This window comes from Setaria italica, chromosome I, assembly GCF_000263155.2.
Source record: "Setaria italica strain Yugu1 chromosome I, Setaria_italica_v2.0, whole genome shotgun sequence".
NCBI lineage: Eukaryota > Viridiplantae > Streptophyta > Magnoliopsida > Poales > Poaceae > Setaria > Setaria italica.
Window position 1 is genome coordinate 5,719,487 of NC_028450.1, and position 12,937 is coordinate 5,732,423.

A 12,937-nucleotide genomic window follows, 5' to 3' on the forward strand; every position below is an offset into this window, starting at 1 on the left:
AAGGTTCATGTGGTTGTGTTTTCTGCAGGTACGTTAACCGCGTTCGCTTAGGAGACGTTACTAGAACCGACTAGCTATTATAGGGAGAGACGTAATTGTTGCCTTGCCACCGGCACTAACTGCGTAAGACCAAAGTTTTGGCAGTTGTTTTGGTTAAGAACGAGGTAGGTCGTGCATGCGACATAAGCTAAAATCTGTGAAACCACCCCTCCCTAAAGCAGCCTTGCCTTGGAAAAGCTCTTCTTCGGTCTAAGGATTTCTAGTTTTCTTCTAGCTTGTGCTCGGTCAAATCCGAATACCTTTCTGTCCGACCCCCTTCTTGTGCGGTTCGTTTCGCCGACCCCTTCTCGTGCGGATCGCTTCACCCGACCCCTTCTTGTGCTGTTTCGCCTAGCCAACCCCTTGGCCTAAGATCGGATATAATGGAATTCCTGGAATCTGGTTATGGTTCGCTCGAGGTCATGTGCAGAACTCAGAGAATTGCTAACTAAGATGGCAAGAGGAAGTGTGTGTCTCCTTTATAAAGTTGTGTGTGTTGCATTGTCGGCAAGAGTCGCATTGAGGATTTAACATGTGCGTTCCCATCTGCTCGGAGTACTTCTGAGGTTATGGAATTAATGGAACGGTGATTCTTACAGATGGCGCATCTTACCAGATCCGGCTCTGTGCCCAGCAGCAGTGAGCAAAGGCAGGATCTTCCCCCACCTCCACCCCCGTCTCCACTAAAGGCAATCTTAGCGGCTCAGACCGAGCTGCTGAGACATCTGGTACAAGGGCAACAACAGCAGCAGCCCCATGGTGGAAGGGCTCAGCAGCAACCTCATGTTGCTCGTTATGAAGACTTCTTGGGGACGCAGCCCCCATTGTTCCAGAAGACTCAAGACCCGCTTGATGCAGACGCCTGGGTTCGTACGATTGAATCCAAGTTCGAGCTTCTCACCGCCTCGTGCCCCGACCATAACAAGGCCCGATTTGCAGCTCAACAGTTGCGTGGTTCCGCCCGGCTCTGGTGGGACCACTACCATGCTATGTTGCCGGCCGACCATGTTGTCAGCTGGAACGAGTTCAAGACCGCGTTCAAAGGGCATCACATTCCGGAAGGTCTCCTGGAACGCAAGCTCAACGAGTTCCTGACTCTTACCCAGGGAAACCGAGATGTCCTGCACTACGCCCAAGCTTTCAATGATCTGTGCCGTTATGCCGGCTATCATGCGGACACAGACGAGAAGAAGCGGGACAGATTCCGCAGAGGTCTAAGCCTGGAGCTCAGAGAGAGGTTGAACCCCATTAAGGTGGATACCTACAATGAGTTGGTCAACTTGGCCATCTCGCAAGAGGATTGCATGCAGGCTCTCAAAGCCGACCAGAAGAGGAAGGCCTCCATGGCATTTCCGAGCCCGCCCGCTCGAAGGTTCAAGATGGTTCCTCCTCAGGTACCCAGCCAACCCCAGCAGTCGGGAAGATGGGTTGCCCGACCCCCGCCAACGGCAGCACCTCGCTTTCCTGGCTTCCAACCACAGGCGCCCCGGCCGACCCTACCACCACCACCGCGCCCGGCAACTGGTAACCACTACTTCACCTGCGGCAATGAAGGGCATTTTGCGAAGGACTGCCCCAGGAACAAAAATCAGCAGCCTGGCCAGAACCCCATGGCGAACAGAGGAAGAAGGCTCAAGGTGCAAGTTCGACAAGGACAGCTCAACTACACCAGCTTGACCGAACTCCCCGAAGGTGCGCTAGTGATGACGGGTACTTTCCTTGTCTTGAATCAAGCTGTTGTTGTTTTGTTTGATTCGGGAGCCTCTCATAGCTTCATCGGGAGTAAGAAAGATGTGAGCTGAGTGTCGGTCACACTAAAGGATCATATGTGATCGCCACTCCGGGAGGGAAGATAGCCTCGGATCAGATCGTTACCCTTGTACCTCTCCAGCTAGGCCAAACTCTTTTTAAGGAAAATCTTATCATCCTTGACCTGGAAGGAATAGATATCAGCCTCGGGATGGATTGGATGACCAGACACCAAGTGGTTCTAGACCCAGCCACCCGAACTCTCCACATCAACTCACCCTTTTATGGCAGTTCTACCCTGTTCTTGAACCCTCCTAAGTCCGCACTTCCCTGTGCGTACCCTCTATCGCAAGCCCGGCTAGAAAGCCTCCCTGTTGTCTCTGAGTACCCTGATGTTTTCCCAGAGGACTTGCCCGGCATGCCACCTGATAGAGATGTGGAGTTTACCATAGAGTTGATCCCCGGCACCGCCCCCATCTCCAAACGACCCTATCGGATACCACCAGCTGAGCTGGCCGAGTTGAAGACCCAGTGCATGACCTGTTGGAAAAAGGTTTCATCCGACCCAGTGCATCACCCTGGGGTTGCCCGGCCCTATTTGGGAAGAAGAAGGATGGCAGTCTACGCATGTGTGTAGACTACCGACCTCTCAATGCGGTGACTATCAAGAACAAGTACCCACTCCCTCGCATTGATGTCTTGTTTGATCAGTTAGCGGGAGCTAGAGTGTTCTCCAAGATTGATCTTCGTTCAGGTTATCACCAGATCAAGATCCGGCCATGTGACATCCCCAAAACAGCCTTCTCCACAAGATATGGACTATATGAGTACCTGGTCATGTCTTTTGGACTCACCAATGCACCCGCATACTTCATGTATCTCATGAACTCGGTGTTCATGCCCGAGTTGGACAAGTTTGTAGTAGTGTTCATTGATGATATCCTGGTGTACTCGAAGAGCGAAGAAGAACATGCCAACCATCTTCGCGTAGTTCTCCAACGGCTGAGAGACCATCGGCTCTATGCCAAATTCTCCAAGTGTGAATTCTGCTTGGATAGTGTCAAGTTCTTGGGACACACTATCTCTCGGGATGGCATAGCCGTCGACCCCAGCAAGGTACAGGAAGTCATGGACGGGAAGCCTCCTGCCTCAGTGCACCAGATCCGAAGTTTTCTTGGACTGGCAGGCTACTATCGGCGTTTCAGACCGGATTTCTCCAAGATAGCTAAGCCGATGACAGAGTTGTTGAAGAAAGAGGTCAGATTTGTGTGGAACGACAAATGTGAAGAAGCTTTCAAAATCTTAAAGCGCTTGCTGACCACAGCCCCAGTTTTCGCCCAACCCGACCCCTCCAGGTTGTTTGACGTGTACTGTGACGCCTCTGGCACTGGACTTGGGTGTGTTCTTATGCAAGACAACCGAGTCATTGCCTATGCCTCACGGGCGCTACGACCTCATGAGCTGAACTACCCGACCCATGATCTTGAGTTGGCAGCAGTGATTCATGCCTTAAAGATATGGAGACACTATCTGATGGGCACCCTTTGCAACATCTACACCGACCACAAGAGCCTCAAGTACATCTTCACTCAAGCCGACCTCAACATGCGCCAAAGGAGATGGTTGGAGTTGATAAAAGACTATGATTTGGAAGTTCACTATCATCCCGGCAAGGCCAATGTGGTGGCCGATGCTCTTAGTCGCAAGACCTTTTGCAACTGCTTGTCGGCAACAATCCTCACCGAGACTTTGTGTCACGAGATGGGAAAACTTAGTCTGGAAATTATTCCCCATGGAACCCTCGGCCACATAGCTCTTGAGTCTCTTTTAAAAGACCAGATAAGGTCAGCACAGCTAGAGGATGCGGAAGTGAGACGAATCAAAATGAAGATTTCATTGAAGGATGAAGGATATAAGCATTTCCGACAGGATGAGACTGGGAAGGTGTATTATGGAAACCGACTTGTTGTACCATCCGACCCCAGTCTGAGAAAGCAGATCCTAGATGAAGCTCATCTCTCCAAGTTCTCAATCCATCCTGGCAGCAATAAGATGTACCATGATCTCCGTCAAACCTTCTGGTGGAGTGGAACGAAGCCGGAAATTGCCCGGTATGTTTCAGAATGTGACACCTGTCAACGTGTCAAAACCAGCCATCTAAAGGTAGCAGGTACTCTGCAGCCCCTGCCTATTCCCTCTTGGAAATGGGAAGACATCAGCATGGACTTCATAGTTGGACTGCCCCTTACATCACAGCGACATGACTCCATCTGGGTTATAGTGGACCGCCTGACCAAGTCTGCCCACTTCCTTCCTGTCCACACCACTTACACTGCCAAGAAGTATGCGGAGTTGTATCTTGACCGCATTATTTCCCTACACGGTGTGCCTAGGACGATCATTTCTGATCGAGGAGTTCAGTTTATAGCACGCTTTTGGGAACAGCTACAAGCATCAATGGGCACCAAGCTCATCCGTAGCTCAACCTATCATCCTCAAACCGATGGTCAAACCGAAAGAGTCAATTAGATCCTTGAAGACATGTTGAGAGCTTGTGTCATCCATTATGACAAAAATTGGGACAAGTGCTTGCCCTTGGCAGAATTCTCCTACAACAACAGCTACCAGGCCAGCTTGAAGATGGCACCATTTGAAGCATTGTATGGCCGGAGATGTCGGACACCTTTGAATTGGTCACAAACTGGAGAAAGACAGATCTATGACCCTGACTTAGTGGTAGAAGCCGAATAGCAAGTAAGGGTAATTCAAGCAAATCTCAAGGTTGCCCAATCTCGACAGAAGAGTTACTCCGACAGAAGAAGAAGACCCCTGCAGTTTGATATTGGTAATCATGTGTATCTTCGAGTCTCCCCTACCAAAGGAGTGCAACGGTTTGGAGTGAAAGGAAAGTTGGCTCCCCGCTACATTGGCCCTTATGAGATTGTGGAGATCTGTGCACCCGTTGCTTACCGGATCCAACTCCCGGAACAACTCTCGGCTATACACGATGTTTTCCATGTGTCTCAACTGAAGAAATGTGTCCAAGTCCCAACCGAGATCTTAGAGCAAGAGCAGCTTCAGATCGAGCCCGACCTAACCTACGCCGAGTACCCAGACAGAGTTATTGACCATAAGGAGAGGCGCACCCGACGCCAAGTGGTTAAAATGTACAAGATCTTGTGGAACAACCACACAGAAGATGAAGCAACATGGGAAACAGACGAGTATTTGAACAAGCACTTCCCAGGTTTTCTGTCTCGTCAAGGAGGTAAGGACTGTACACCTTACTCTTACACCTGAATCTCAGGATGAGATTCTTTTTAAGAGGGGTAGGCTGTGACGACCGACCCCAAATCTCTCGAGTTAATCTTAATCTAAGTCCCTAATCCCGTCTCAGCTTTACCGGGTTTAAGTACTCAACCTCCAGTTCCGACCCCGCCGACCCCAACTCACCCGCCGGATCCTTCTAAGTCTTCCCACAACACCTCCTTCTTTCAATCTGAGCAGTGGACCAACCAAGACTGACCGGTGGACCCGCAATCTTTTTCCCAGATCTCCTGGTGCAGACACACTCGAGTGGCATGCTCGCTTCAGCGCTTTTCCGCCGCGTGGCTCAATTCCTCCGACACCCGCCGCTCCGCCCCGTCACCGGCCGCGACCAGATGGATTCCCGCGCCCCCTTTCCCCAATCGTAGCGGAAGCCCTCTGCAACTCTTTCTGCAGCGCCTCGCCGCTCGTGCCCATCATCACCTCGCCGGACCCCCGGCTGCAGGGCCCGATGTCTCCCGGTTTTTCTGTCGCCCCTTCACAGTCGCGCCGCCCAGGTCCGCGCTACGCGACGATTCCTCCTCCGCCAACCCCGGCCCTGGCCGCGACAGCTCCTTTCCGCCTTGTCAGTGCTGCGCTCCAACGGTCTGTTGCTTCGCGCTCGCCCGCGCGACTGCAGCCCACCTGTCTTCTCACCTGAGCAACCTCGCTTCTAGCGCCGTTCCCCCGGTCACTTCCATCAGATCCGCCGAACGTCGACGCCCGCCTCCGTCAAAACTCAACCACCGGCAAGTCCGCGCCTGCACCGCCCTGTCTCCAGTGCCCAATAGCTGAAGGCATCATCCCCGAAGTCCTGCTCCACCGCCCTCGCCGCTCAATCACCGCCGTGGCAGCGCACTCCATCGCTTCTTCCCGGTCTTCGCGCCGCTCCAACCTTCTCTCTCCCGCGCAGCTATAAAAGGGAATGCCGGAGCCCCGCCGGAGTCCCCTTCGCCATCGCTACCCTCCCGAAGTTCCTCTGCTTCGTGCTCAAAGCTCTACAGCCTAAGTCCCTGAGGAACTCTTCTCTCCGCTCCCCAGCCACCCTTCCCAATCCACCCAGCCGCTTGCTCCTCCGCACTGTGCTAAAGCTTGCTTGTTGTCCACAAGAAGCTCTGCCGCCGCCGGAGCACCGCCGGACGTCGCCCCCCCCCTCCCAAGTCTTAGTGCGTCAGTCCTTCCGCTCAAGTCTGCTCCTTCCCGACCCCAAAACTTCACTGGTGAGCCGAAGGTAAGCTGCCGACCCTTGTTCGCCTCGTCCGACCCCTCCTATCCGTCCGACCCCGGGTCCGTCTCGCCCGACCCTATCTGTTCCGCCGACCCTTCTCCGCCTCGCCCGAGGGCTCGGCTGTATCTTTTTCCTTGAACCGAGGGTGTATGTGTAAAACTTGGGAACCTTTCAGCGTTAAGTCTGAGGAACCCTAGCTCACCTATTCCTCTAGATTAAGGGTCAGATCGTAAGTTCCTCCCCATCCGACCCTTATACCTCGATCTCCATCGACTCCATTGAACCTCCCCACCCTCCTGTAACTTGCCGCAAGTTTCTGGGCTCAAACTTGCAAGGTTGCTGTTGAAATAACCGTCTATGCTAACCAATGCATTGCATTCGTGTAGAGCTACGTCTCGCCGACGGCTACTACGAGCTGCACCCGGCGCCGGAGCTCCTGCCTCCAGAAGCCGAAGCCGCCCAAGCAGAAGGACACTTTCCCTCCTCCTTGCTTGAAGGCAAGCCCCGGATGCATGAATCCCCTGTGTTTTACCAAACTTGCGCATGCCTTCTTTAACATGCTTGTGCATTTACGTATAGGAGTTGGTTGGAACCATAGATGCATAACTTAGCTCCCTTGATCTGAACACTAGCTGTTGGACCAAGTAGATGCCTTGCTTAAATAGGAAACGGTAAAAGCCGAGTGATTCCCTGTCACTCGCGAGTTGTAGGAGTTGGATGTTTACCCTTCTGTTACAACTATAAGGACGATGGACAGGGCAGGGTTTTGGGTAACTCTTTGGTGGTTGGCTGATCGTCCCGTCTGTCTATGAAACTTGCTAAGGCCCGACGGTGGTGGTGTTCGTGATCAAGTGTTTGAAAATACTAACCTCATACTTATTATGGGATGAGGAAGCCTAGTACCGGATTGAACCTAGACGTGAGCGGCCGCCCCATTGTCCTTGGAACGGAGTTTCCCCTGCGGCCGCACGTGGTGGCAAATGTGGTCACAGAACGACAGAGGCCGGGTCTGTGGAACCTTGCACCAAAGGAAATGGGCCCGACACGGGTTAGGGAATTGATGGGGAAGGCCGACAAAGGAAGCGACCCTCGGTGGTGCGCGGATGTCGTGAGGTTAGGTTCACCATGCATGGTTAAAGAACTCGAATCGATTGGTCTGCCTCTCACAGTTTGAGACTGCTTGATCGCTATGCTACCCTGAGTAATGATGGAATCTGATGATAACTTGGTCTCTATGATGTTATATACCCTTTGAAAATGGTTCTATGTTTGTTTAGAGTAGGTTGCAAACCTATATCGGATAATGAACTTAGAACCGGAGCTAAAACTTGAAAGTAGGGATATGCCTAGCGCTTTTGGCAAACAAACCCCTCAGCCAAAAAGCCTTGCATGTCTAGAAGTGGTGGAGTAGCGTACTCCCTGGCGGTTAAGTCTTGTTGAGCTTAGTAGCTCAGCCTTGTTGTGGCTTTTTCTTTTTCAGGTAAAGTTGCTGCTCCCGAGTCTTCTTCTGTTGGCACTTGGCCGCCCCAACTCTCTCCGGGTTGGACGGTTGAGTGGGATCCCTCCTCGGACGGCGAGGAGAGGGATCATTGACGTCCTGGCTGGCCTCACCAGGGATGTCCGACCCCGACGAAGTAGCTTCCGCTTGCTGTTTACCTTCTGTTGTTTTTCCTTTTGAACCTTGTAAAACTCTGATGTTGGTTTCATGGCCGAACTAAATGGTTAAGTTGTTTAACTCAGTGGACTTGTTGTATTCTCTGGAACCACTCACCTTCGTGTGAGTTTGCTAACTCGGTCCTGTTCAAGTGGTTAAATCGGATGAAATCCGACGGCACTTCGTGTTAACTTGGCTAAGGCATGGGTGTCGCATGTTAGGCGACTTAACCATGTTTAATCAAGCTAATCCGAAGTGGATCCGCCACGATAGTCATGTCCTCCAAGTCCTTCCCTTCATCTTCTTGTAGCCTCACATTAGGATCCATAGGAGTAGGGATAGTCTTGCAGTCAAGCATCTCATACCTTAGTAAAAGGTCCTTAGCATATTTCTGTTGACCTAGAAATAGCTCTTCCTTTGTGCGCTCCACCTCAAGTCCAAGAAAGTGATTCAATTCTCCAAGCTCTTTCATTTGAAATCGGACTGAGAGATTTTCTCTTATCCTTTGTATCTCCTCAGAGTAGTCTCCAGTGATGATCAAATCATCAACATAGACCAGGACTATTGCTAACCTACCATCCTTGGCCTTCTCGAATAAGCTCGAGTCTGATGGAGCGACTTTGAAACCACTTTGTACGAGAAACTCACTGATTTTCCCGTACCATGCTGTGGAGCTTGCTTCAAGCCATAGATAGCCTTCTTTAATTTACAAATATACTCGGGGTGGATCTTACTCTCAAAGCCTCTTGGTTGCTCCATGTAGATATCCTTGTCAAGCTCGCCATGTAGGAATGCGTTCTTGACATCCATTTGCCACAACTTCCAAGACTTGCAAGCGGCTAATGCTAGCAAGACTCAAACAATTGTGATTTTTGCCACCGGAATGAATGTTTCTTCATAGTCCAGCCCATATTGCTGAGAGAAACCTTGAGCTACAAGCCAAGCCTTATACCTTTCAACTGAGCCATCAGGACGAGTCTGTATCTTGTAAACCTATTTGCAAGATATAGCCTTTACTTCATTCGGCCTTGGCACTAAATCCCATGTTTGATTCTCATTTAGTGCCTTGATTTCTTCCTCCATCGCCTTATGCCACTCGGGGTCTTTTGCTGCCTCTTCAGTTGGTGATGGCAAGGATAAAGTAGAACTACTTTTAGTTGAGCATTCAGAGCAGAATGTGGTTAAAATTATAGAGAATGAATCACGCAAAGTGATCAGGCGCAGTCCAAGACTGAAAAAGGACAGTAGCTATCAGCATGTGTTGATTGTTGAAAAAGGACCGCATCAACAACATTGAAATACGAGGTAAAATCAGATTTGTGTTGATTGTTGAAAAGTACACTATATACGCTGACCTCAAACATCAGGATTCCTGAAGAAACTTCACTGTGTCATCATTACTCCATGTGGTCATTCAGATCTTGCCACAAGGGCTGTCGCACGGAAATTGTCAGACCAATTAGCAGTTCCCATGTATAGACTAGTATATTTGAACCCAGCAGGTTTACTAATCTTATGTGCATTTAAGTTTGGTACAAAAAATCGAGCCTTCGACAATCTACATCGTGTTATTCCAGATCTTATATGGATAGGCGTGCATCCATCTGATGTACGTAAAGGCCTTGGGAAACCTTTTAGTCAACAAGACCATACAATTTTGAAAAACTTGGTAGAAGTTGCAGAAAATCTCACATCATCGTTGATGAATGAAATGGCTACCTTGGGAGTCAAAGTAGATATTGAAACTATATTAGCGAATAATATTTTAGAAGAATAATTGATTGATAAAATCCCAGAAATGAGAAATAAAAGGACTTAAAATGCATATCCTCTTATCTATGTTCAAAAGTACCTTTTTTTATGATTGCCATCTCTATGGTATTTGTTTGTTAGTATTATTGTCCAACACACAAATCAATTTTGTTTGTTTGTCAGTATTGTTGTCCAAAACACAAATGAATTTTATCCTGAACCCCACTAGCAAAATACACCTGTGAGTTTTTTGTTTATCTGGTCTAACCAAGTAACCATATTGAGAGTAACTAAGCATTTCCTAATTATTTTTGCCTAATTTGACAGATACAACAACCATGATTTTATTTGCACTACAAGTCAAAATTTCAATGCAACTAAGTACTTAGAAACTATATATCTCAACTGGGAGACTAACAGTTGTAAGAAACATAATTTTATTACAACACAACAATATTACACAAGTGTGTACAACACCCTCTCTTTACTGGCTAGCTTAGCACTCACCCTTTATTTCTACCATACTCCACTCATCTACCATGCTCATGGTTGAATAGCATGGCAAGAAAGGTGACCTCTATTTATAGGCCAAGGGAGTTCATAGGATGATGACATGTATCCCCTTCTAGAATTTTCACTAGACAAATATCTAAGTTTTACACTATTCTAATTTTTTCATGGTAACAACATTTAGTGCCTTCATAGAAAATATCATGGATCATGAGTTGTGGGGAAGGCTCTAGAAGTTTGTATTGCTTTCCTTTAATAAGCACCTTAGCAAAGCAGATTATGAGTTTATTGTAACTAATAAATAAATAACTTGTGACAAATAATACCATACAGAAACCTATCCTATGTGGAGATAAAAAAAATACTATGGACTAAGACAAACCTATCATGTCTAGATATTAAAAAAATACCATAGACTATGGAGAAACCTATCCTGTCTGGAGGTAAACAAAAAAGCAGAGTTCGTACATCAGATTGCAACACACAACATACTCAAATCACATAACTCTTAGTTAAAGACATGCACTCTGTTGATACGAAGCTGACAAGTACCAGATCACACTAGTATCGATTAGAAATAATGCATCAGAGAGAAGGTGACAGATGTATCATCCTAGAAAACAATGCCCAATAGTAAGCAAAAACACAAGTGCAGGAAATCAAATTCCCATTAAAAATATAATGCCATAAATTTAACAGATTATCCTAGAAATATAGGCATTAACCAAATCCATCAGTTTATATTCTACCAACCAAAATCACTAGACAGAGCCATGGTAAGCAGCCGCTGCCCTCACAACAAGTGCAGCAATCTTGGGATCTGAAGAGTAGTCTTCCATGGTCGATGGGTTTGTCAGCACTACACAAAAAAAATATAAAAGTTAAGGGCCATAAAACTAAAAAAAACTTCACCCTAAAAAAATTAGTTCCATGAAAATACCTTTCACGAAAACTTTCATAACCTCATCATTGGTAAAGGCCTTTACGACATCTTCATCATGTTAGAAAATTAAACAATTCTGAGCTATCATCCAATAAAAAATTTGTCAAAGAGATAAAAACACAAGGCATGGATTCCTTACAGTGAAGAAGGTCAAAAGTGTATTCATGGTAGCTTTCTTGCCGTCTCCAGTGGTACGCACAAGAACAATCTAAGATAGTAAATTTTATTGTTACTTAAATAGCCAAAATAAATAAATAAATAAAGCGATGAGCACTAGTCAATGAGAGACATGAGGAGACGAGATCACCTTATCAGTGAGCAGCATGAGATTCTTTAAACTTGCACGCTGTTGTCGGACCTTGAGGGTCTTGGAGCCTGCAGCAAACGAAACACCAAGTACAAGCGTACTAACCAGGCCCAATATGACCAAAACTCTTGGCTGTAACTTTCTGCTTCAGTGTTGAGTCTTTCAAGCTGTGAGTCAAGCCTTGCCATCATGGCTTGAGATGACTCACCAGTCTCATATGCCTGCACATTTAATTAATACAGATGTCGGAGATTAAAAAATAGTTCTCATGGAACATGCCCAATAATCAAAGAACACAAATTCTTGGTGGGGTTTCATTCTCCATTAATGATGTGGTAAATGCCCAATAAGCAAAGAACACAAATTCTTTCATTCTCCATTAATGATGTGCTAAATAAGCAAATATCGTGACATGGCATCAAAGTTTTGAAGAGAGAAGGAATGAGCTTCATTCCGCCAACACCATGAAACTCTTCTACATATACATTGAGAGCTATAGTTTCATTTCATCCTATCTCTTATCCAATCGTTACTTCCGCATCATGCAAGAACTAAATGCTATCGCCAGCTTTGGAAATAGTGAAATGAAACCTTGCATTGTAGGAGTTGTTTCATTCATGATTTCATTATGCTATAGATGCTGTGGCAGTTTTGGAAAGGGATGAAATGAAATTGGTACTGAGAATGGCCTAAACTAGCAATGCACAATTCAAAGGGGGAGGAGCATCTATTCACTGATATGACAACAGGCCTGATAAGCTAAAATAAAAAAGTATGGTACTTCTGGCACCAGGATGCTCGTTGAGATAGCACGGGAATGGAGGAATGTGACGGCGGTGTGGGGGATCCTGGTGCGGCTGACAGCGGCGTGGGGGATCCTGGTGCGGCTGACGGTGAAATGCAAGATTCTGGTGCGGCTGCCCTGTAGTCCATGGGACCAAACAGCCACTTTAATCCATTTTAGTTCATGGACTAAAGTAACTTTAGTGGACTAAAGAACCGAGCTTTAATGGACCACTTTATACGCTCTGGTCCAAACAAAAACAAAAATAAGTCCGGGTGAACAGGAAACACAACACGCTCGTTTATTTGCCTTGGGAGTCTTGACCTGCAAAATATTTCAACCCCAAACACGCACAAAATTTTGGATCTTCGTCGAGTGCCGCACGGCAACTTTACCGTTTCCCGTAGTGCACAAAATTGCTGATTTCACGTCGTTTTGCACAAAACTGCCCGCCCTACGCTTTCGCGGACAACGCCCCGACGCGTGCTCGCGACCCAAGCCGCCGGCCCCTCCCATTCCTCTCTATCCCCCCTCTCTCATCGCCGCCGTCCCCGCCGCCTGCTTCTTGCGCCGCGCCGTCGGCGCCGTCCCTTCCTCTCTCCTCCTCCCCTCCCACCGCTCGCTCCTCGTGCGTGCTGCCGTCTGGGTCCGCGACTAGGGCTCGA